The sequence below is a fragment of the Capsicum annuum genome, unplaced genomic scaffold (assembly GCF_002878395.1).
Source record: "Capsicum annuum cultivar UCD-10X-F1 unplaced genomic scaffold, UCD10Xv1.1 ctg83367, whole genome shotgun sequence".
NCBI lineage: Eukaryota > Viridiplantae > Streptophyta > Magnoliopsida > Solanales > Solanaceae > Capsicum > Capsicum annuum.
In genome coordinates, this window is record NW_025894233.1 from 1025648 (window position 1) to 1050538 (window position 24891).

The 24891-nt window shown below is 34.8% G+C and overlaps 1 pseudogene; it reads left to right on the forward strand.

Moving 5' to 3' along the window:
* Nucleotides 1-3618: 3618 nt before the first annotated feature.
* Nucleotides 3619-24891, forward strand: part of LOC124895651 — a 43935-nt pseudogene continuing 22662 nt past the window's right edge.

Genomic DNA, 24891 nt, shown 5'->3' on the forward strand with positions numbered 1-24891 from the left:
CTTGCTTTGACAACCTTCTCAATGTTTATAGAATTCTTTCAGGCTCTAGATCTAATGGGAACAAGGGATTGCCTTTACTCCTAGTTTTTGGCATACACCGGTGTATTCCAAATCAAAGACAGAAAATAAAACCCGCTAATTTCACCAACTTAAATCAACAATTCACACTGTCTTCCCCAGCAATGGTGCCAAAATTTGAAGTCGCTCAAAACTAACCTCCAAAGAAGTATGTTACGGTCAATGTCAAATATAGTAACCCAAAACAGGTAGGGGTCGAACCCACAGCAAAAACATTGAATAGTATCTCAAACTTTGCAAAATCCATGAGAAATGCGAAAAAGTAAATAAGGGGATTTGAAATAAACATTAAGAATTAACCAAACTTAAATTCTTGGGTTTGTAAATAGCAGAAGACGAACACTATGATTGTGTTCCCCCTGGCTTCTCAAATCCATAAACTTCTCGTGTTCAACTCACTTATTCTCTTTATCTAAATGCAAAGTTTACAAGCTATGTATTATCAACCGTCTTATGAATGTGTTGATAAATCTCACCCTTTACCTTGTGAGTTTCAGGGTGTCACCTTATTGGTCTTTATCTATAACCTCAATTCAACTTTCACCTTGTGGGTCTTAAGTTAATTAGATGAGATGGCGGAATTAGAAAATGGATGTGAATCCCAAATTACTGTCTTAATCCCCTTTTCCTAATCTCAAACACCCTTGTGAGGACATTCTCGAATATGGACAAACCTCAAGATTCTGTAGCAGCTCTGAGTTCAATTAATATGAAAAAGATTAAGATACATGAAACCACAATAGAATGAATGAATCTCCTACTTTCTCTATGTATTTAATCCGCCAAGGTTCCCACAACCCTAGTCAAGAAAATTAGTCATTCATGTTCATGCAACAATCCATGATAATCAATAAAGAACACATGTAATTAATTGCACAAGAATAAGAGGAAGAAAATCCAAAGTCTTCAAGTGAATAAAAACCCAAAATCTTAAGAACAAAAATCTCAATAATCAAAGTATATTAAAATTAGTAAAGTAATGTAAAACTGTGTAACCTAATAAAGGAATAACCTTAAGGTATTTATAGTATCTCAAAAAACTAAAAATACTAATTAAAATAGAATAGGAAAAGTATGTCGGCACAAGGTACAATCGTGTAGTCCACTCGTAAGTTATTCTTACGAATCGTATTGTGCAAGTCATATGTATTCCAGTAGTTGATCTCCTGGCATTCAAGTTTCTCTTATCCTTACGACTTATCCCCACAAGACGTACCCAGCACATATGAATCGTGGTATTCACTCGTCACTACTTGGGCCTTGTTCTTTAGATTTCTTATACACAGGTTGGCTTACGATTGTTCACTACGAGTTATCTTCAGACAATCTGACTTGTCTCTTTCTCTGACTTTACCTTTGAATGACACTTGAGTTTCTGTTCTCTTTATGATTAATAGTCACAACTCATTGTGACTCCTTACGAATTGTGAACATCCTTCACTTGGCTTCTTCAGTTTGTCTTTTGTTACTTCTTTTTACACGAATCAGGCCACGAGTCGTATGATGATTTTACAATTTGTAGACTAACTCGTAAGATACGTAGACTTTACTTTTTCAGAGTTTTTTCTTCTAATTTTCATTCCAAGGTTCTTTGTAACTATTTTTCCTACAATCAAGCAACAAACACCCCATATCCACCAAAATAACCTAAGTTCAAGAATAAATTCCTTATTTTTAGGCATCAAATGTGTCGTGTTTTCATGGCACATCAGCCGACCCTTCTTAAAACCATGTACCGATCAACATACCGGGGACTGTACTTCCTCTTCTTCCCAAACCGCATCACTCCCTTCACGAGAGATAACCTCAGGTACACCCTATCCCCAACCTCAAACTCTAACTTCCTATGCCTTACATCTACATAGGACTTGTTGCAACTTTGGGAAGCTTTAAGCCTATCCCTAATCACTTTTACCTTCTCTGTGGCTTGGTGAACCAAATCTAAACCAAACATATCCACCTCATCGACCTCGAACCACCCAATAGGAGACATACACCTACCATAAAAATCCTCAAATGGAGTCATTCCAATGCTAGAGTGGTAGCTATTATTATACACAAACTCTATAAGAGGCAAATGCTCAACCCAACTATCACTATAGTCAATCACATATGCACGAAGTATATCTTCCTATGTTTGAATAATCCTTTTTACTTGCCCATACGACTGTAAGTGGAAAGTCGTATTAAGACTCAACTTAGTCCCCAAACCTTCCTGAAACGATGCTAAAAGGGCGATCAAAACTATGTGCCACGATTCAAAATGATTGAAACAGGTACCCAATGCAACTTCACAATCTCTTGGAGGTACAACCTCGCATAATTCTCCGCTGAGAAATTAGTCCTCACTGGCAAGAAGTGAGCAGACTTTGTCATCCTATCCACGATGACCAAAACTGAATCAAATTAATTTTAAGACCGGGGAAGATCAGTTACAAAATCCATATTAATCACTTCCCACTTCTATATAACTCACTTTTATAAAAAACAGAAAAGGATAACTCACCAAAAAAGTGAGTTATATAACTTTCAATATATAACTCACAAAAAAAAAGTTATGTGTATAACTCACTTTTTTTTGTGAGTTATGTACAAATAAAAAAGATAACTCACTTAAAAAGTGAGTTATACACTTATCGTTAAAAAAAAATTGACATAAGCATATTTTAATATCATCATAAAATCATGATATATTTTAATATTTTTCTAAATAAATGGCATACTTTGATCGCGAACTCTATATTTCTTAATATAGAAAAAGAAATCACTACCAGCAAAAAGAGTAAAGTAACATAAGTGCCCCTCCCAAGCTCCAACCTCATCTACCTACATAATAAAAGCTTATTCACACTCGATATTTACATCAAACAATAAAATACAATTCACACTTGGTGCTTATATCAAATAATAAAATACATGCTAATTAATTATAATAAAATAAAATCGAAATTCAAATACACAACGACAAGGGATCACTTGATAGAATGTATTAAAAAAATAATACATGCATTAGTCTTGTATATTATTAGTATCTTATCTGGCACATTTTTTAGCTTTAAGTCTATATTATGTATTGAAATGTGTATTATTAAAAATTATACCAAACAACCTCTTTTTACTCTACCAAACGACCCCTAAGGGATCGTTTGGTTGAATTTATAAAAATAATGTAAAATATGATGTGTTAGCAATGTTTGCGTTAGTTATACTTATATTTTTCTTATGCAGTGTTTGGTTTAATATATTAAAAATAACATGAATTAGTAATTTCTAAAAAAAGAATTTTTTTTATAAAAATATCCTTCATATATATGTTGAAAAGATGTGAATTTTTTTGAGCGATAATAGTGTCTTTAATCATGAAAATGTATATATTAAATCCACTGCATTTCTAATACGATAAATTTTAAGGTATTAATAATACACACCTTAATATATAATATATAATAATTAAACATACGATGCAAAAATATACCAAATAAAATATTAATAATATATATTAAACTAATACGTGCGTTAGTTTTCGAATAAAGTCTGCAAACGACCCTAAATGTTTACCAACCTACACAACCTCAAGCCGCAGAGCACCCACTTTATCCATCATTGAGCTGACGCCTACTTCCCCTCTCCTTTTCCTCTTGATTATTATTTTTGATATTTCTCAGTCGTATGCGCAGTCTGTGAACTCAAGAAGCGGTTTTGTGGGTTGATTTTAACTTGGAAAATGATCTTTGCTTCTTTAATTTTTTTAATATTTGGCATCCTTAAATGACAACTCATAAAAAAACTCTCTTCTTTACCTGGTTTTCAGTTCAGGTACATCCTTACCATTTTATTCTCTGTTTTTTTAATCTGTATGTATATGTGTTTTTGACTACCCATATGGATTTGCTTATATTGGTGTAGTTCTTGAGATCTTAGTGAATTAGTATGTGGAAAGAAAAATTACGGTCTTTTGGGGAAGATTTGGTTTTCTTGTTTTGATTATTGTTTGTAATTAAGACAGTGACAGAAAAATTTAAAGCAATTATGGAAGTAGGACTATATGTAAATATGGAATTTTCCTGTATCATTATTTTCTTTCCAATTGTGAGATAGAAATTTTAAAGCCGGGTAATGAGTGGAATTGGAGTTCCATTTCTTTCCACTTTCTGAAGCGGCAAACTAGGGTGAGACAAGTATGAAAGAGAGGCAATTTAGGATATCTAATTCTGATGAGTAAATTCTGAATAATCTCACCCATGTTTGAGAAATTGTGTACAAATATCATTTTTGTTTTATTTAGGACAAGAATATTATCAACTTTTTTTATTTTGCTTAAAATATACTTAATATCTCAAAAAAAAAATTTCTCCTACTTGAAATGCCATGTCATTAATTTTTTATTTTTTTTATAAATGTATAACTTATCAAACTTATTTAACTAAAGGTTTATCCTAATTCTTTTTTTTTTTAAAATTACACATGATATATTAATCATTGAAGATTACTTTAATACACCAAAAGCTTGAGTTATTTTATTTGATATGTACTCTTCAAATTTATTTTTTTTATTTATTTATTTCACCACGTAATAATAGTTTTAAAATACAAGTACTTATACAAATTGGTACAATATTTTTTTTTGTAGTTTATTTTATATACTAAAAATTCTTAAAATGTAAAAGAAATAAAACGATGGATTTCATATTTTAGACACTAATAGCCTGTTTGGGATTGTTATTTCCCAAAATATGCTCTTATTTTGAGAAAAAAAAAACAGTTCTTTTAAGAAGAAGTGTATTTGGTAAACTTGCAAAAGTTCTTTTAAAAATAAGCAGAAACAGTTTTTCTGCTTCTCAAAATAAGTAGAAATAGTTTTTCTGCTTCTGGGAAGAAGCAAAAAATTTCTGCTTCTCAAAATAGCAGAAACAGAAGCAGAAAATTATTTTTTTATGACAAAAATATTTCTATCACACACACAAATATATATATATATTTTCTTACGGATTTACTTGTTTTATTTATGGACAATTACTTGTAAAAAATTTGCAAGAAAAAAAATCATCTTTTCACTATATATTTATCAAAAATTATCTTGCATAATAATTTGCAAGTAATCTATGTCCAAATTAAACTTTTCAGGTAATAATACATATTAAAATTTTCTTATTGAATTTTGTTTGGCAACAAAAAATACCATAGATTTGCCATCAATGTTTTTAAATAGCAAATTATATTTTTTTATTCTCTATTACTCTATATTTGTAGGTAATATAATATATTTGGAATATATTAATCCAAAAATTCTTTTGTATAATTTAAAAAAGTGGATTTTATTCTTTTATTCTCGTATAAATAAAAAATTTAATTTCTGAAATATAAATCTGTCGTTTTTATTTCTTTTTACATTTTAAGAATCTTTAATATATAAAATAAATAACAACAAAAAATTAAATGAGTATCATTTTTTATAAGTACTTGAGTTTTAAATATTATTAAGTGTTGAAATAAATAAGTAAATAAAAGAAACTTTGAAAAGTACATATCAAATAAAATAATTTAAGTTTTTGTGTAATTAAATTAATCTTCAATGATTAATATATCATGTGTAATTTTTTTTAAAGAAAGAATTAAGCTAAAACTTTAGTTAAATAAAGTTAAATAGATCTATTTATCTAAAAAAGAAAAAATTTTAATGACATAACATTTCAAGTAGGAGAAAGAAGGTTTTTGAGGTGTTAAGTATATTTTAAGGAAAATAGAAAGAGTTGGGTGATATTGTTGTTCTAAATGAAACAAAAATGATAGTTGTAGACAATTTTTCAAACATGGGTGACCATTTATTTAATTTACTCTATTCTGATTTGTTTCCCTGGATTCTATGGATGAGAGTTTCTTAGTGTACAAGTAGCAAGATCGTGCATTAACCTGCCTAGGTCTCTTGTGGCCTTACCCAAGCTGTCTACTCTACAAATCATTATCAAGCTTGCATTTCTCATGATATATGAGTTGTACCTGACTATATGTTATTTAGTTAGTGCTTCTCCAACAAGAAAATGATGCATTTGGACTGTCTTCTGGAGGGTATAAAGCATGTTATGCTCCTCTCTGTTGTAGTACCTCTTTCCTAGTAATATGATTTTTCCTTTGCTTTAGAAGGCGGCTTAGGATTTTATGGTGTTGCATGATTTCTTCTGTGTTAACCCTTGGTTGGATCTGGTGTAGGTATTGGCATGTCTTAATATTTATGTAACCAGCTCAATCAGTGTCCCATCAGCCGGCTAAAGGTTCCTGTTGCAAGTCCCCATGTTGCCGGGGGGGTTAGTGGAGTCATGGCTTGTGTACAGATTGTCAGTCGTCTCAAGGGTAAAGCACCGGGTTCATGAAAGTTTTTGTGCTAGACTTGCCTTTTATCTGGTAGGAGATTGGGAAACATTAAACTCTGCACTGCGCCCTTCACCTCTCACCCCAAAATCCACCTGGCTTGCTTATCATAGGTGTTTCCAGTTTCTTATTTTATAAGTTCATGGTTAAACAGGCAGTTGTAGTGAAGGTTACTTCGGTGGTCTACAACTTGTTAGTCCCTTGTTTTTTGCCTGATGGTGCCTTTGTATTATACCCTTTTTTTCTGGAGATGGTAAATTACCTTGTTTTCTGGAGATGGTAAATAATCTTGTTTTCTGGAGGTAGGAAATCCTTACCACTAGACCATTCCTCCCTTGTCAGCCTATATACTTTCTGTTACTGCATAACAAATAACAAAGTTAATTGCCTCTTTGCATCACAATCACATATTTCTTTGTCATGATCTTTTCTCAAGTTTCAAGCTATATAGTATTGACCTACATTTATTGCCTGAAATATCAACTTACTAAAAAGTTATGAAATTGCTGAACTCTTGTACTTCTATGTGCATAGCATCTCCATCCAGGCCATAAATTGTGTGTGCTTGCTGAGATGCAGACTTTTTTCATATTGAAGGTTCATCTTGCCACCTGCTGCTAGTAATTGCTCTCTGGTTGCGTAGCTATTTGCATGTAGTGGCTCTTCCTTTGTTTCCTAAACCTGGGCAAACTCCTTCCACGTCTGAACTGCCTAGCTCACCTAACAGTGCAACCTTCCAGCCAATCGACATATCACCAACTATGATCCCTCAATATCCTTTTCCCGGAGAATCTTTGCCACCAATGTACCCTTCCTTACCAAAGACATATGACCCTGTCTTGACTGGAAGATGCCCTGTAAATTTCTCAGTCATTTCAAGCATCACAGGAAAAACAGCATCCGATTGTACTCAATCTTTGTCGACAATAGTAGGGAACATAATATGCTACCGACAATTTAATAGCTTACTCCACATATTCCAGGGATTTTACAGCCGTCATTCTGATACTTTAGTTTTACAAAATGCGGTGGCTATGATTGTTTTAAAGATGTCATCAGTATACTAGCCAGTAGAGGAGCAAACAGCTCATTATCTAGCATGTGTTCTGTGAAGTTGTAAAGTCGTCCAATCTGACTGGTGAGTCTTGCCCCGTGAAGGACATCAGTACCTTTGAGAAAGCAGTAAATACAAGCAAATTGTTAGAATCTTGCAGCACAGTTGATCCTCTGAAGGAGTGCTGCGGGCCTGTTTGCCAGCCTGCAATTTCTGAGGCTGCACTTCAAATCTCAGGGATAAAAACGACTCTCAGTGATAACAAGAACATAGTTGGAGCACCTAGTGAAATTGATACCCTTAATGATTGTAAGGGAGTGGTCTATTCGTGGATTACTAGGAAACTGAGGTTTGAGGATACCAATACAGCATTTCGGTTGTTGTCTTCCTGCAAAGTTAACAAAGGTAAGTATTTTAGCTTAATAAGGAACTTTTCACTAAGAAGTGCTTATTTTTGTTTCAGTTTCATAAATCACCTGGATGTGCTTAATTTCATATACTAGTAGAGTTTTAAGCCATATTGTCTATGTCATATCTTAGGATCTACCCTTGTCAGTCTCATTTTGTGGAAGAGTTTTAAGCGGTATTTTCTGCAGTCTTAATGGATAGTCATGATTATCTAGGTAAGGTGTTTCTTTGAAAGACGGAGCTTTTTGTGCATCTCAAGACTAAACTTTGTCAACAGTATCTGAGATCCTCTCTTTGACTTCTATAATATTTGCTCTAATTGAGGTGTCCTTAGATAGAGCAGATAATGGCTTAAAAACCATGGTATGACCTATCTAGTTAGAAGATTTTCTATAATTTCCTTGTATAGGACATTGGGTGGGCCAATCCGTGTTTACAGTAAAGATGACTGACCTTGTTCCACCTAATAAATGAAAAGCTAAGGGTGGCTGGATCAAGTAAGATTACTAGATTCCTTTTGTGAGAGTAAAAGATTCAACTACTCAATTCAAGTAAGCCATGTGACTGGTATTAGCAAGTCACTTCTACTGTGGCTTCTTATGGCGTCATCGCATAAGCTTGTAAAAGCTCTTTGATTATTATCTGTTCCAGTAATAACCATTGGATTTGTACTGGTTCCTTTGTGGACTGGAGTTTAGAGGTGCTTATGTTCTTTTACAACTACTTAAAGAGTTCCCATTGTTAGTAATCATTATCTTTTCAAAAGAAATAGGACACCGACAAGATATTGGTGTTAGCATCTGACATGTGTGCGGATCTAAGTATCGGAGTCATCACACGAGTTTTAGGATTCGGGGATAAGGGTGGGTACTGTTATACGTTTAAAAAGTATGTAAGTATGATGTATATGGCATAAGTTGCTTAAAATTAGCCAAAAGTACCTCATTTTCTTAGTCGTTAACGTGATTTAACCTGATTTCTATTTAATTATGTTAAATGACTAACAATTATCGTCCAATTACGCATCATCTTTTTTAAATTACTCATATCTGTTGCACGTGTTGTGTGTCTAATAAACTATTAAAATACAACAATAGGGCAGCCCAGTGCACTAGACAAAAATGTGCTTTAAAAAATAACAAGAACTTGGAAGTTCCAAAATGATAAATGATAATCATGTTCGGTTTCAAAAAAAATAAATGCTAATCATGTTTAGGGGTTTGCATCCACTATAGTGCTTCTTCCTCTAGTTTGTCACTAGCTTCACTTTACCAAAGTGTTAAAGGAATAATGTTTGATTGAAAGGTAAAAGCTCTCGTTCAACTTTACATGAACACTTGGGTATGTGCATTGCATGTATATTTATTAATCTATGTTGCTTAAACTCGGCGGTTTTATCGCCCAATCCGTCTCGACATGAGACTGATGTGGATGCAGACGCCTCCGCTGTCTTTGATTCGGTCAAATAATTTCGGACTCGTTGATCAAATTCAAGAAGAAATTGAGGAAAAATATTGGATAGGTTGACAACTTGCCTAAAAATATTCTAACCAATGAATTCACTGGCGAACTATAAAGTTAACAAACAGAAACGGCATTGTCGGTGTGCTGATGATCAACGACGATTGGGTGGGAAGAAACAATAACGGTTTCCCGACGACAGCGTTGGCGTTGACGTATGTATTTCTCGGCGTTGGTCATTGTGACGGTTCACTAGACCAGTTTTATTTAATTGAGTTTTATATATATATATATATTTTAAAATAAAAACAACTAATATATATTTTGACATGATTTTATTTTTAATAAAAACATTAAATATACATGTCGGTTTTATATTGTGTTTTTAGTAAAAACATTCAATACAATCATGTGCAAAGTTTACAACATGTCAGTTGTGTTTTTTGTTTTAAAAATTTTTAATAATATAAAAATAATATATATCAATATTTAGTAAACATATGTAAGTTAAAATTTTGGGAAAAGTTCCTAATACTAATGCTACTACTAATTGAAAAGTAAACCAATGTAAAAAGTAACTAAAAATAGTAAAATAACTAAAAAAATAAATTCTAATCCCTATGTGTCAAGAAAAAATAATTTGATTTAAAATTGAAGAAAGTCTAAAATTATCTTTATCAATAACATTATAAATAGAATTTTTGTTCTAAAAATTTTAATTTAAAAATTCGATTATTCTTTATCAAATAATATGGCATCATTCGCATCGAGTAGTCAAAAAGGAAAGGGTCCTATGAGACCAACAAAAAGTGAAGGACTAGATTTTGATGACAAGTCATCATCATGTAAAAGTAATTTCAACTGCTTCTAATAGTGGTGGAAATATAACATGGTCTTGTAACTATTGCAATAAACAAGTTACTGGATCATATAATAGAGTTAAAACACATCTTTTAAGATTATCTGGCACATCTTTTAAGATTATCTGGTCATGAAGTTCAAATATGTAGCGAAGTTCAAGGTGATACATTGAGAACTTTGAAGATGGAACACGAACAAGCTGAAAAGAATAATCACTACGAATCAGAACTTGAAAGAATGCATAAATAATGTTCTTCAGTTCAAGTTGATGCAAGAAAAAAAGATGATTATATAACTCTTCCGGAGGGCACTGATTTACTTCAACATAAAAAAAGAAAGAGTTCAAAAATTGGAGCTATAGGAAAATCTTTCGGCATCCATGAGAGGAATATTGCCAACAAAATAGTAGTTAGAATGTTCTACGCAACAGGTTTATCGTTCAATTTAGCAAATTCTCCATACTTTAAAAAATATTCAAAGTTTTTAGCTGAAAATTTAATTTTCGATTATATTCCTCTATCATATAATAGATTGAGAACAACTCTTTTGGATCAAGAAAAGACTCACATTAATAGGATGTTGCAACCAATTAAAGATACATGAAAAAAAGAAAGGGTTATCGATTTGTTCGGAAAAATGGTCTATCACTAAAAGACGACCTTTGATCAATATATTGGCATCATCTAGTGTGGTTCAATGTTTTTAAATTCAATAAATTCTAGTGGGCGCACGAAGGATGGAGAATATATTGCTAATTTGTTTATTGAAGCAAAAGAAAAAGTAGATCTAAATAATGTTGTTCAAGTTATTACAGATAATGCAAGTAATATGAAACTTACCGGTACTATGGTGGAGGAAAAATTTCCTCATATATTCTGGACTCCTTGTGTTGTTCATTGTTTGAATCTAGCTTCGAAAAGTATGTGCCAACCGGCTGATAAATCGTCTCACTTTACTAAATGCAAATAGATCTTAGAGTTACTTAGTGAAGTGAGTAATTTGAAGAATTTTGTTATGAATCATGACATGACACATGTGATTTTTCAAATGCATTCAGATTTGTGTTTATTGAAAGTCGGTGAAACAAGATTTGCCTCATACGTTATTATGACTACCCGTGTTCGCTAAGTGAAATCTTTTTTAGAGAAGATGGTCATGGATGATGAATGGAAGAATTATAAGGAGGATAAAGGAATTGAAGCCAAAACTAATGAAATAAAATCTTTATAATGAATGATGAGAAGTGGGATACTATTGATTACTTTTTGAAATTTACGGAACCTAATGTAGATATGCTTGGAGATGCCGATTTAGATGGTCCGAAATTACATCTCATTTATGATATATGGAACTCAATGATTGAGAAAGTTGAGACAATAATGTTTAAGCATGAGGGGGGGGGGATCTCATTCATGGTCAATTAAATTTTTTCTATTCTATTAACGGTGTTCTTGTGGCTAGATGGAATAAAAGCAATACCCCTTCACAGTGTATGACACATTCTTTGGTTCCCAAATACTATCATGAATCATGGCTTCAAGGGGAGAGTGTGGAATTCAAAGGGTAGCTCCTAATGAAGATATAGAAATTTCATCAAATAGATCCAAGTGCTTGCAAAGGTACTTTAAAGATTCTAATTAAATGAAACAAGTCTCATTGGAGTATGGAAAATTTTGTAGCGGGGGTGGTTATTTTGATGAGCCTCATGTGATTGATGCTATAATGTATGAAAATCCTCTTTCTTGGTGTGAAAATCATGGTGTCTCGACTACACTTTTGCAACAATTAGCTTTCAAGTTCCTTATTCAACCGGCTTTTTCCTCATGTTGTGAAAGAAATTGGAGCACATATTCTTTGATTCACAACATCAAGAGAGATAAGTTAGCAACTTCAAGAGGTGACTTGAGTTGGGGTTTATCAGAAATAACCTCTCCACTTCATTTGAGGTAGTGGTATAGACTACATACACTTTATCCTCCCAGACCCTACGTTGTGGGAATACACTGGGTATGTTATTGTTGTTGTACACCCTCTGTCCCATTTTATGTGGCACCATTTCCTTTTTAGTTTGTCCAAAAAGAATGTCACCTTACTATAATTAGAAATAATGTCACCTTACTATAATTAGAAATAATGTCACCTTACTATAATTAGAAAAACTTTAACTTTAGAGTACCTTTTTTATCCTTGATGAAATGACTTATAACCACACAAATATTCGAGGATTATTTTAGACCACAAATTTCAAAAGTCTTTCTTTTTTCTTAAACATCGTGCCAAGTCAAAGGGTGCCATATAAAATCGATCAGAGGGAGTTGCAAATTTTGTTATTCTCCCCGTCCCAATTTATGTTAGTTTAACTTGACACAGAGTTTAAGAAAGAAAGAAAGACTTTCGAAATTTATGATCTAAAATAAGTCAAAGATGTTTGTGTGGCTATAAATCATTTCAACAACTACAACAAAATACCTAGTGTATTCCCACAAAGTGGGGTCTGGGGAGGGTAAATACGCAATCCATACCACTACCTCAGATGTAGTAGAGAGACTGTTTTCGATAGACCCCCGACTCAGGACATATAACAATATAACAAATACAAAAGCACACAACAAGATGGGATAACTCATTGCTAGATACTAAAGGAAATAAGACACCTACAAGGTACTACTATAAACGATTTATCCAAAATCATCATCGAAACTCCAGGTGCAAATATAAACAAAGCTTTCTTCCCTACTATAATTGCTAAACTCCTGCCTACTAACTCTTTACCCTAATCTGAGTCCCCCACGCCTTCCTATCAAGGTTCATGTTCTCCATAAGCTGTAACTGCTCCATATCATAACTAATCACCTCCCTCCATTGCTTCTTCGGCCTACCTCTACCTCGCCTAAAACCATCCATAGCAAGCCTCTCACACCTCCGTATTAGAGTATTCGAGCACCTTCTCATCACATGCCCGAACTATCATAACCTTTCTACATTTTGTCCACCACCGAAGCTACTCCCACTTTCTCCCGAATAATCTCATTTCTAACCCTATCTTTTCTGATAATTCCACGCATCCATTGCAACATCTCATCTCCACCATCTTCAACATTTGGATGTGGGAGTTCTTAACTGGCTGTAATACCCCGTATTTTCGTCCTAGAATTCTAACCGTCGTTCCTGCGCGTCTAAGCTCTAATCCAAGTGATTCACGTGAATACAAGTTGCATGATCATTATCCTAGTCTATGGAGTAGTTTAGAGGTGAAAAATTTTCATAGCAATGACCTAAAACAAAGTTGAGTTAAGACCAATTAATTCATCCAAAGTTTGACATTCGATTCTACAAGGGTCAACTTCAAACGTGTATATCTCTTAATATACATGGATTTTTTCATCCTAAGACCTATCAAATTGTAGATAATTGAATTAGCTTTCCAACGATACTAATTTCGCAAAAATCCGATACCCGACCAAAGAGTTATGCCCATTTTCGTGAGAGGCAGTAAGGGTGTGCGATGGGCAATGCGCCGCCCAATCAAATGTGTGCGATTGGGAGTGCGAGGCATACTTAAATGTCTGCCATAAGGTGTGCGACGCACACCTTAAGGTCTGCCATGGGTTGTGCGCCGCATACCTCACTTCCAAGTGCCAAAGACACCCCTATATATGTCTATAACACGGAATTAAACTCCCATAACACCAAAATAAGTTTACTTTCTCTCAAAATCTCAAAGAACATTCATTACGGTTTCAACCTAAAAATTCAAATATCTCAAGATTCAACCATAAGTTTTCAATAATTCTTCGAGATTCGGAATCCACATTCCGAGGGTTACAAGAAACACTCATTATTTTCATGAATAGAGTCCCAAGGTCAAGAGTTCATTCAAAGCTTCAAGTTTAAGGTATGTGGGGTTTTTCAACAAGAACACCCTTTTGTTCTTGTGCCCAAAATTTGTATTATTTTACAAAGATATATGATTTTAAATGCTCTACTTATGAAATTGAGATGGAAATTTGAAATCTATATTCTTGTTGAAGAAGTTATAAATTTTTGATGTTTTGAAGATGAATTTCATGAGCGTTGATGTGAATATTCATGATTAAATGTAAATTTCTAGATTTTCGTATGAATCATACATGTTTGATATATAAAGTGTGAATCTTGAAATGTTTTGATCAAGTATTGATATATGAGTTGTTCAACCCGATTTGAATTTATATTTTGTTGAATTAATGTGTTATATATACTTTGAGATTGGATTGATTTGACCTTTTGTCCTTGAAGGAGTTATTTTTGAACTCGAATGAGAAAAGAAATCCATATTTTGATTGATTATGATAAATGGGTAGCATGATGGCTCCCATTATGAATTGTTGAATTATGTTATTATGGATTTTCTTTTGAAAAGATCTGACCTAAGTCCGGGAGTAGTCTTTAGTACCGAGTGGGAGGTATAGCTGTGATTGGTACTTCACTAGAACTATGTGCCCCCGTAGGATGTGAGCCTAAGGCTAATTGATATAGTGATCACTAGTGAAAAGAATGATTAAGGTCCTACTCCGATGGCAAGGATAGGACAGCTCTCCCCAACGTGGGTTGGACGTTGGACTCCATGTAGCTCACATGGTTTATGTCGGTTGTAAGAGACTCCCAATGTGTGTGTGTGTATTCTCCTATCTAATATGAAAAGTCTTATTCTTTTATCTGAGATGAAAACATATTTGTTTGAAAGACTGAGTTTGAGAAAGTCATTGTTTTCGAAAGATTTAATGAACATATATTCCAAAGAGAATTGTTATGAGATTTGATTGCTTTGATGATTTGGAATCGAGATGGAAGTGAATTGAGATTTATTATGATGACACATGTTTCACCCGATATATTTTACTCTCTTATGATTATGATGATTTTAATTCGAGCTAAGTGAGTCATTTATATCAGCATGCACAATTTTATAAACTGTGATGATATTAAGATATTATTTTATATATGTGTTGCACTCCCATATGCTCGGTACGTTTCCACGGTACTGACCCACATATTCATATGTGGGCTACATTTTCTCGAAATATAGGTACAAAGTATAGTGTACATCTTCAGATCCAGTCAGTTCGCAACATCCAGTCAGCAGGTGATGAGTCCTTTTGATTCAAGGGCTTGAGTTAGTTATACAGTTCGAGAAGTGTTGTATTTTCTTTATTCAGTCGTATTGAGTTGGGTTAGTCGGGAGTCATGACCCAGCTACCTACAGTCAGTACTAGTAGAGGCTTCATAGACAGTCAGTAGAAGTTGATATATTCCGTTTCAGTTTTGGTTGTAAAAGCAGAGTTGTAATCTTGTAAATTTAGTTTTGTATCTATCATATTCAGAAAAGAGTTATTTTCTGCAGATTTGTATAGATTTATATTTTTTGTTCAGTTGCTTATGAGTTATGCCAGTAGAAGGGTTAACTTGGGGTCACTTGTGATCCTAAGCACCATATGACGTCTCGGGACCCGATTTTGGGGCATTACAAACTTGGTATCAAAGTACAAAGTTCAAGTGTCCTAGGGTGTCTATGAAGCCGTATCTAGTAGAGTCTTGCGGAATGGTACGGAGACGTCTGTACTTTTCTTCGAGAGGCTACAGGGCATTTAGGAAATGTCTCCATTCTTTCAAGTCTTTAATCGTGCTATAGAAAAGCTCTCCAAGAAACTTATACAGATTCTCATCTTACTTTAGTTAGGCCATCTTTGCCTTATTTTCAAGGTATAAGAAACAGTTGAGCTTAATTCTCCACAGATTGTTATGTTCTTGTAAGCGAGCTTGAAAAATATCCCATTAGTACCTTTGAGTTTCGAAAATTGAAGTGCTTTATCAGGCCTGTAGAAATCGTGCACTAAGCCCGAGTCAGATATGCTTTTAAATTTCTCCTCAAAATCTATAATGATAATCTATACTTCTCTATCTATGTACCGTTCTTGAGGTAACATGTTCGGAAAGTTCCAATTTCCTCCCCAGATAATGCTCTTATATTTGCTGGCAGAAGTTTCAGAAGTTTTATAAAGTGGCTTGAGAGGAGCCTTCTAGTGTGTTATAAGTCCTTCAAATTTAAGTTATGACCTCGTTGTTATGAGTTATTTAATTAAGACAGAGTAAGGTGTATTCTTGGATCGTTGAATGTTGTGTGTCAAGTTTCTATCTCTTGTATTATATAATCTTATTATCATTATGTTTGTGAAAAAATCAAAGTCTAGTGAAGCCGTATGAGGCCTATTTCGATTCACTAGCATAGTTTCTTTGTTATTCATATAATTTTCTTAATCAAAACACAAAACCAAAGTCTAGTGAAGCCATGTGAGGCCTATTTTGATTCACTAGCAACTCATCGTTTATGTTGTTATTCTGGTTTTAGTTGAAAGTGTGGGTTTCTGTGTAGTGACAAAAGTAGTAACATTTAGTTGAAAGTCTTGTGTTAGTTGAACTTGTGGGTTTAGAAGTGTAGTGGCAAGAATGGTGGTAAGGGCGATTTATTGAATATGTATAGCTGAATTTTTGCTTATGACTGAATTAGTAATGAAGTGATATACCTTTGTTTGTTAGTTTAGTGAAGTTAGAGAAGGATATTTTAGTTAAGGTAGATTGTTGTTTGCTTGAAGTATGAAAAGAGTTATTGATGGTGTTTGTGGTGCTAGAAAAATACAAGTTATTGGTGAAAGTCCTTGGTGGTTGAGTATTGTTAATTTAGGCTTTCCTGAGATTGCAAGAGGAAGTTTAGTTGAAATTTATAGAGCTATGAAAGTAATTTAGGTGTAAAGATGGGTAAATAGTAATGATTTGAAGAAGGTGGATGTGTTAAAAGATTATGAATAAGATAGGCCATATGATTATGATCGATTGTCATTGTGTACTAGTTTTTCTTAATGCTATGTTCTATAGTTTTGAAGTGAAAATTGTGTGTGAGATTGGGTTGTAAATCATGTTTAGCTCTAGACATTAAGTTTGAACAGTTGATGGTTCGGTTGTTGATGCTAGTTATATGGAGGTGATCTAGTAGGCTTGAACAGTGTATGCAAGAGTGTAAGATCATGTGTTCGTAATTAAGTATGGTGTAGAGGTGTGCCTAAGGTGCTATAGGGCTGCATTATTTTTTAGAGGATTATTGCATATTATGTGGTTAGTAGTAACGTTGAGTTTCTAGATAGAGAAAGGCTAGTTAGATAATTTATGATGTTCTTGATGGCTAAGTTAAGGAGTTCTGATTGAAGATGTTGAGCCTTTTTAGTATGATTATTATTCTCATGGTTTGGAAAAAAAATATAAGAATAGAGGTGTGATCTTGGTAGGTTATGATTATGTGATTAGAGATGTAGGTATGGTTGCAAATGAAAGTGTAAATCTTTGATGATGATTATTGAAGATAGAAAGTTAAGGATGACATATGGATGGGTTGTTCAAGAATGAAGTCGGTAAGTTCGAAATTAGTTTATTCTTGTGAGTTTAGAATTTATTTGTAGATAATAGAATGATGAAATTATGGCTTAATCTCGAGGATATGGAGTAAACCATCATACTTAGAATACCAGCTTTGACCTAAGGGGGAGATGGTTAGTGAAGAACCAAATCGAATTTTTAGAATTAGATTGTGATACATGTCAATAATGAGTTATGATGAGATAGTAATCCCTTCTTACTCTAGAGTATTCCTTAGATTTCAGTCATTACAACACCAAATCCATCACTTGCTTGGCAAATCCATGCCACAGGCCTATGCTTATACCTATCATGTGTGCTCAAGCCCATTCTCAGCTTCTAGCAAGCATGTAACAGCTTCACTCTGTGATTCGAGTTATCTCTTATAAATCTATGAACTCCAGTCTTATGTTGAACAACTCATGATAAGTATAAACTCATGTTTCAGAGTATGACCAGTTTTCAAACTCATGATACTAGTGAAGTTCGCATTATGTCATGCATGTCCTCATCTTAGATTTCTTTAATTAATCCATGCCTTTGATATTTTATTCCTCAGGATAAAGATAAGTGTTAATGTTATGAATTATAGTTTTCGTGCTTCTGGTTCATATGTGTTAGCCCTTTGGTGACCTCTTCCTATGTTAAGATAGTGGTGATGATAGTGGATAAGCAATGGTTTAGATGTGAGAGAGTTGATGACCCTCATTAAGAAAGATTATTTATGCTTTTCTATCTAAGGCTAAAGTGTGAAGTAAGATTGAGGCGAAGTCTTTGATACATGTCATGGTTAGTTAGAAATTGCGTATGTTTTTAAGAATAGTGCAAGAAAATTGTTGTTGATAAAGATTTAGAGAATATGCGAAGTATGCCTTTAGGGGTATTTGCCTTAAAGTTATATGTGATTTTTAATGATAGGCTTGAATGTCATGTTGGGTGTAAGATGATGAATGCAATATGCACTAGTGCATCCATATCAAGAGTTTTAAATTAGTCATTGAAGTGGTAAGGCATGTTATGCTTAGGGTGTGAGCTCTAAGAAGATATAAAATATTGAACCTTGTGGTTTAGACTAGTATTGTGGGTTGGCATATTGTATCTTATGATTTAGTGTTAGGCTTGATCAGGGTCAGCGAACTTAGTTTAGTTTAGACCTTAGTAGAAAGATTTCGCAGTGCCAATATGAGAATTATAAGTTGAATCAAATGAGTATGGTATTTAAGGGGAATAGTATAGTTGAGAGAGCATTTGAGAAGTGGTGCTAAGCTTGAAAGTAAGAAGTTGTGTTGCCTACAGCCTAGCAATCCTATCCTAGTTTATGAATTATATAATTATATTCCATGCTATAGAGTTATATTAATGTTGTAATTCCTTAGTCAAATGTCTTGTTCAGAGCATGCCCAAAATTCTTTGCTCCCTAATGTCAATAGAATTTCGTAGAAAAGTGCTGAAGAAATACTCCATTTGAGTATGGGTAGTCAGTATGATCCAGTCCATATAGCCTGTAATCTAGTTTAGCAAGCAAGGAGATAAGCTCCTATAGATTCTTAATTTTCCAGCTAGTCTTACTATCCGCAGTCTTATACGTATGTACATTCCAAGAGGCAATGTGTTTTTGTCCAATTAAATTTGAATTCAGCTCAGTTCATGCATCAGTTTCAGTTTCAAATATTAAGTCATGATTCAGTTCGTAAGTATCCTGTGTAGTATCACAGTCTCTTCCTAGTATTTTCATCAAATTATTATCATTCGGGGACGAACGATCCCAAGAGGGGGATATTGTAATACCCCGAGTTTTCATGTCATAAACCTCTCATCCTTTCTCATGAGATCAGATCCAACTCAAAGTAATGGTTACTCATAAGTTGACACTCTCGTTTCTATCTGAGCCATATAATTATTTTCATGAGAATTCAGGAACATGCAGTTCAGTTCAGTGAATCATTATGTTTGAGATTCAGTGATTCAGTTTATATCAGTTGTACAAGTTAGCTTAAAGACTGAGATTCCTTTGTGTTTCAGGTTAATTATCCACATTCGAGGATGAATATTCCCAAGGGGGAGATAATGTAATACCCCGTATTTTCATGCTAGAATTCTAACCGTCGTTCCTGTGCGTCTAAGCTCTAATCCAAGTTATTCTCACGTGAATACAAGTTGCATGATCATTATCCTAGTCTATGGAGTAGTTTAGAGGTGAAAAATGTTCATAGCAATGACCTAGAACAAAGTTGAGCTAAGACCAATTGATTCATCCAAAGTTTGACATTCGATTCTACAAGGGTCAACTTCAAACATGTATATCTCTTAATATACATGGAATTTTCATCCTAAAACCTATCAAATTGTAGATAATTGAATTAGCTTTCTAACGATACCAATTTCGCAAAAATCCGATACCCGAGCGAAGAGTTATGCCCATTTTCGTGAGAGGCAGTAAGGGTGTGCGATGGGCAATGCGCCGCCCAATCAAATGTATGCGATTGGGAGTGCGAGGCATAATTAAATGTTTGCCATAAGGTGTGCGACGCACACCTTATGGTCGGCCATGGGTTGTGCGCCGCATACCTTACTTCCAAGTGCCAAAAACACCCCTATATATGTCTATAACACGGGATTAAACTCCCATAACACCAAAATAAGTTTACTTTCTCTCAAAATCACCAAGAACATTCATTAGGGTTTCAACCTAAAAATTCAAATATCTCAAGATTCAGCCATGAGTTTTCAATAATTCTTCGAGATTCGGAATCCCCATTCCGAGGGCTACAAGAAATACTCATTATTTTCACAAATAGAGTCCCAAGGTCAAGAGTTCATTCAAAGCTTCAAGTTTAAGGCATGTGGGGTTGTTCAACAAGAACACCCTTTCGTTCTTGTGCCCAAAATTTGTATTATTTCACAAATATATATGATTTTACATGCTCTACTTATGAAATTGAGATGGAAATTTGAAATCTATATTCTTGTTGAAGAAGTTATAATATTTTTGATGTTTTGAAGATGAATTTCATGAGCGTTGATGTGAATATTCATGACTAAAGATAAATTTCCAGATTTTCGTATGAATCATACATATTTGATATATAAAGTGTGAATCTTGAAATGTTTTGATCAAGTATTGATATATGGGTTGTTGAACCCGATTTGAATTTGTATTTTGTTGAAGTAATGTGTTATATACACTTTGAGATTGGATTGATTTGACCTTTTGGTCTTGAAGAAGTTATTTTGGATCTAGAATGAGAAAAGAAATCCATATTTTGTTTGATTATGATAAAGGGGTAGCATGATGGCTCCCGTTATGAATTGTTAAATTGTGTTGTTGTGGATTTTCTTTCGAAAAGATCTGAGCTAAGTTCGGGAGTAGTCTTTAGCGCCGAGTGGGAGGTATAGCTGTGATTGGTACTTCCCTAGAACTATGTGCCCCTGTAGGATGTGAGCCTAAGGCTAATTGATAAAGTGATCACTAGTGAAAAGAATGATTAAGGTCCTACTCTGATGGAAAGGATAGGAAAGCTCTCCCCAACGTGGGTTAGACGTTGGACTCCATGTAGCTCACATGGTTTATGTCGGTAGTAAGAGACTCCCAATGTGTGTGTGTGTTTATTCTCCTATCTAATATGAAAAGTCTTATTCTTCTATCTGAGATGAAAACATATTTGTTTGAAAGACTGAATTTGAGAAAATCATTGTTTTCGAAAGATTTAATGAACATATATTCCAAAGAGAATTGTTATGAGATTTGATTGCTTTGATCATTTGGAATCGAGATGGAAGTGAATTTAGATTTATTATAATGACTCACATGTTTCACCCGGTATATTTTACTTTCTTATGATGATGATGATTTTAATTCGCGCTACGTGAGTCATTTATATCAGTATGCATAATTTTATAAACTGTGATGATATTAAGATATTATTTTATATATGCGTTGCACCCCCATATGCTCGGTACGTTTCCATGGTACTGACCCACATATTCGTATGTGGGCTACATTTTCTTGGAATGTTGGTACAAGGTATAGTGTACATCTTCAGATCCAGTCAGTTCACGGCATCCAGTCAGCAGGTGATGAGTCATTTTGATTCAAGGGCTTGAGTTAGTTATAAGTTCGAGAAGTGTTGTATTTTCTTTATTCAGTCACATTGAGTTGGGTTAGTCGGGACTAATGAATCGGCTACCTACAGTCAGTACTAGTAGAGGCTTCATAGACAGTCAGTAGAAGTTGATGTATTCCGTTTCAGTTTTGGTTGTAAAAGCAGAGTTGTAATCTTGTAAATTTAGTTTTGTATCTATCATATTCAGAAAAGAGTTATTTTCCGCAGATTTGTATAGATTTATACTTTTTGTTCAGTTGCTTATGAGTTATGCCAGTAGAAGGGTTAGCTTGGGGTCACTTGTGATCCTAAGCACCGTGTGACATCTCGGGACCCGATTTCGGGGCATTACACTGGCCAACACTTAGCTCCATACCACATCGTCCGTCGGACTTCCATTCTGTAGAACTTACCTTTAAGCTTAGGAGATACCTTCTTATCGTACAAGACTCCTGAAACAAGTCTCTATCCAACCACCTGCACTAATACGGTGCGTGACATCCTCGTCAATCTCACCATTCCCCTAAATCATAGACCTAAGATACTTGAGACTCTCCCTCTTTTGAATGACCTGAGAATTTAGCTTCACTACTATGTCAGCCTTATGCGACAAATCACTAAACTTAAATTCCAAGTACTCCATCTTGGTCATGCTCAACCAAAATCCTTTTGACTCAAGGGTCTGTGTTGAAACCTCGAACTTATCATTAAGTCCTCTTCGAATCTTGTCAATTAGTATAACATCCTCACAAATAACACAGATCAAGGCACCTTCCCTTGAATACATCGCGTCAAAACAACCATCACCAACGAAATAAAAACGAGCTAAGAGTCTATCTATGGTGTAACCTTGTCAAAACAAGAATGGGATTTAAATCTTCTCCTACCGTCCTCGCACGAGTCTTAGATCCATTATACATGTCCTGAATCAATCTTGTGTATGCCACCATAGGCTCCCCTCTAGCCTCCAAGCACCTCCATAGAATCTCGCTGGGACTTTGTTATATGCTTTATTTAGATCACTGAACACCATGTGCAAGTCTTTCTTCCTCCTCCTAAACTGCCCCACTAATTTTCTCACGAGGTAAATGGCCTCAGTAGTTGAACGACCTGGCATGAAACCGAACTGATTCTCAAATATAGTTACGATCCTCCCCAGCCTCAACTCGACCACCCATTCCCAAACCTTTCTAGTATGACTTAACAACTTGATAACCCTATAGTTGTTGCAACTCTGAATGTCTCTCTTGTTCTTATATAATGGAATTATCATACTCCATCTCCAAGCTTCAAGTATCTTCACCTCCATAAAAATTATGTTAAACAACCTCGTCAGTTAGTCAAAACTTGCCTTGCCAGTGCTCTTCCAAAAATCACCAGAATCTCATCTGGCACCGTCGTCCTACCCCTAAGCATCTTAGGAATAGCCCCCTTGACCTCCTCAACCTTGATACACCTACAATAACCATAATCGCGACATCTCTCTGAGTTCCTAAGTCCTCAAGTATGAAACCTTTGTCCCCCTGGTCGTTCAAAAATCTATGGAAATAGGACTGCCACCTCTTCCTAATGAGGGCATCATCAATCAACACTTTGCCATCCTCCCCCTTGATGCACTTCACTTGATTAAGGTCACGAGCCCTTCGCTCTCTGGCCTTGGAAATAATATACCTCTTATCCCTACATTTCTCCTCTAAAGCTGCATACAAGCTCTCAAAAAGTTGATGTTTTAGCCGCTGTAACCGCTAACTTAGCCTCTCTTCTAGCTAACTTATACTCTCTATTTATCTGCTTCTTCTTGTCATCCTTGCTCTCAACCAGCTTAGCATAAGCCACCTTCTTAGTCACCACCTTTCTTTTAACTTCTTCATTCCACCACCCATCCCCTCGTTGCTTGCCAAATCGATATTTTGAGACACCCAATACCTCTTTAGCGATCTCTCTAATACAACTGGCCGTCGTCTCCCATATACTATCTACTTCCCCTATGCTCTTCCAAGCCCACATAGTCGTCAACTTCTCTCTTATTTCCAAAGCATGGGCCAAGGTCAAGCTACCCCACTTAATCCTGGGCCGATCCTCCACACCATCTTCTTTCTGCCTATTTTGATTACCAAGTCCACCACCAACAACTTATGTTGGGTAGAAAGATTCTCACTAACTATGAACTTACAGTCTTTATATAACACTCTATCACTCTTCCTAGTGAGAAAAGTCTATTTGGGTTTTGTTCACCGAACTACGAAAGCTAATAAGGTGCTCCTCATTTGGGAAGCTCGAACTCACTACTCACAACCCAAAAGCCCTAGCAAAATCCAAAAGTAAAGATACTTCTTTCTTTCGTTCCCCGAAATTGAAACTACCATGCATATCATCATAACTTCTCGATAAAGAACTAATATGCCCATTGAAATCCCCTCCATCAAAAAACATCTCAGTGCTCGGGACGCCTCTTACCATTGAGAATGCTTTTGATCCTGTCAACTAGGACTATCTCCTTAACATCCTCAAGCAAATAGGATTTGACGACAGATGGTTAAAGTGGATAAGTTTTTGCATTAAAACTATCAGGTTCTCCATTCTGGTAAATACAGAACCTATTGGTTTTTTTCCCTCTGAAAGGGGTCTCAGGCAAAGAGACCCCTTCTGCCCCTTCCTTTTCATCCTTGCCATGGAAGGTCTTAACAGTATGGTTAAAACAACTCTTCAAAATAATTGGGTTAGGGGTTTCAATCTAAATAGCCAAGGCATGGGTGATTTGGAGATCTGTCATTTGGTCTATGCAGATGACACTTTAATCTTTTGTGAAGCCATAGAAGTATAGGTCAGGCATATCAGAGTGATGTTGGTTGTTTTTGAAGTTGTGTGTGGTTTGAAGGTAAATTGGAGGAAAAACAATTTGTTCCCCATCAATGAAGTAAACAATATTCAGACTCTTGCTAGTATTCTTGGTTATGGGGTAGGCAATCTTCCTACTGTCTACCTAGGCATGCCCCTAGGTAACAAGCACAAAGATGTAGAGATCTGGGACAAGATCATAGAGAAGACAATGAAAAGACTATCTCAATGGAAAGCTCAATACTTGTCACTTGGGGGAGAGTCACTCTTATCAAC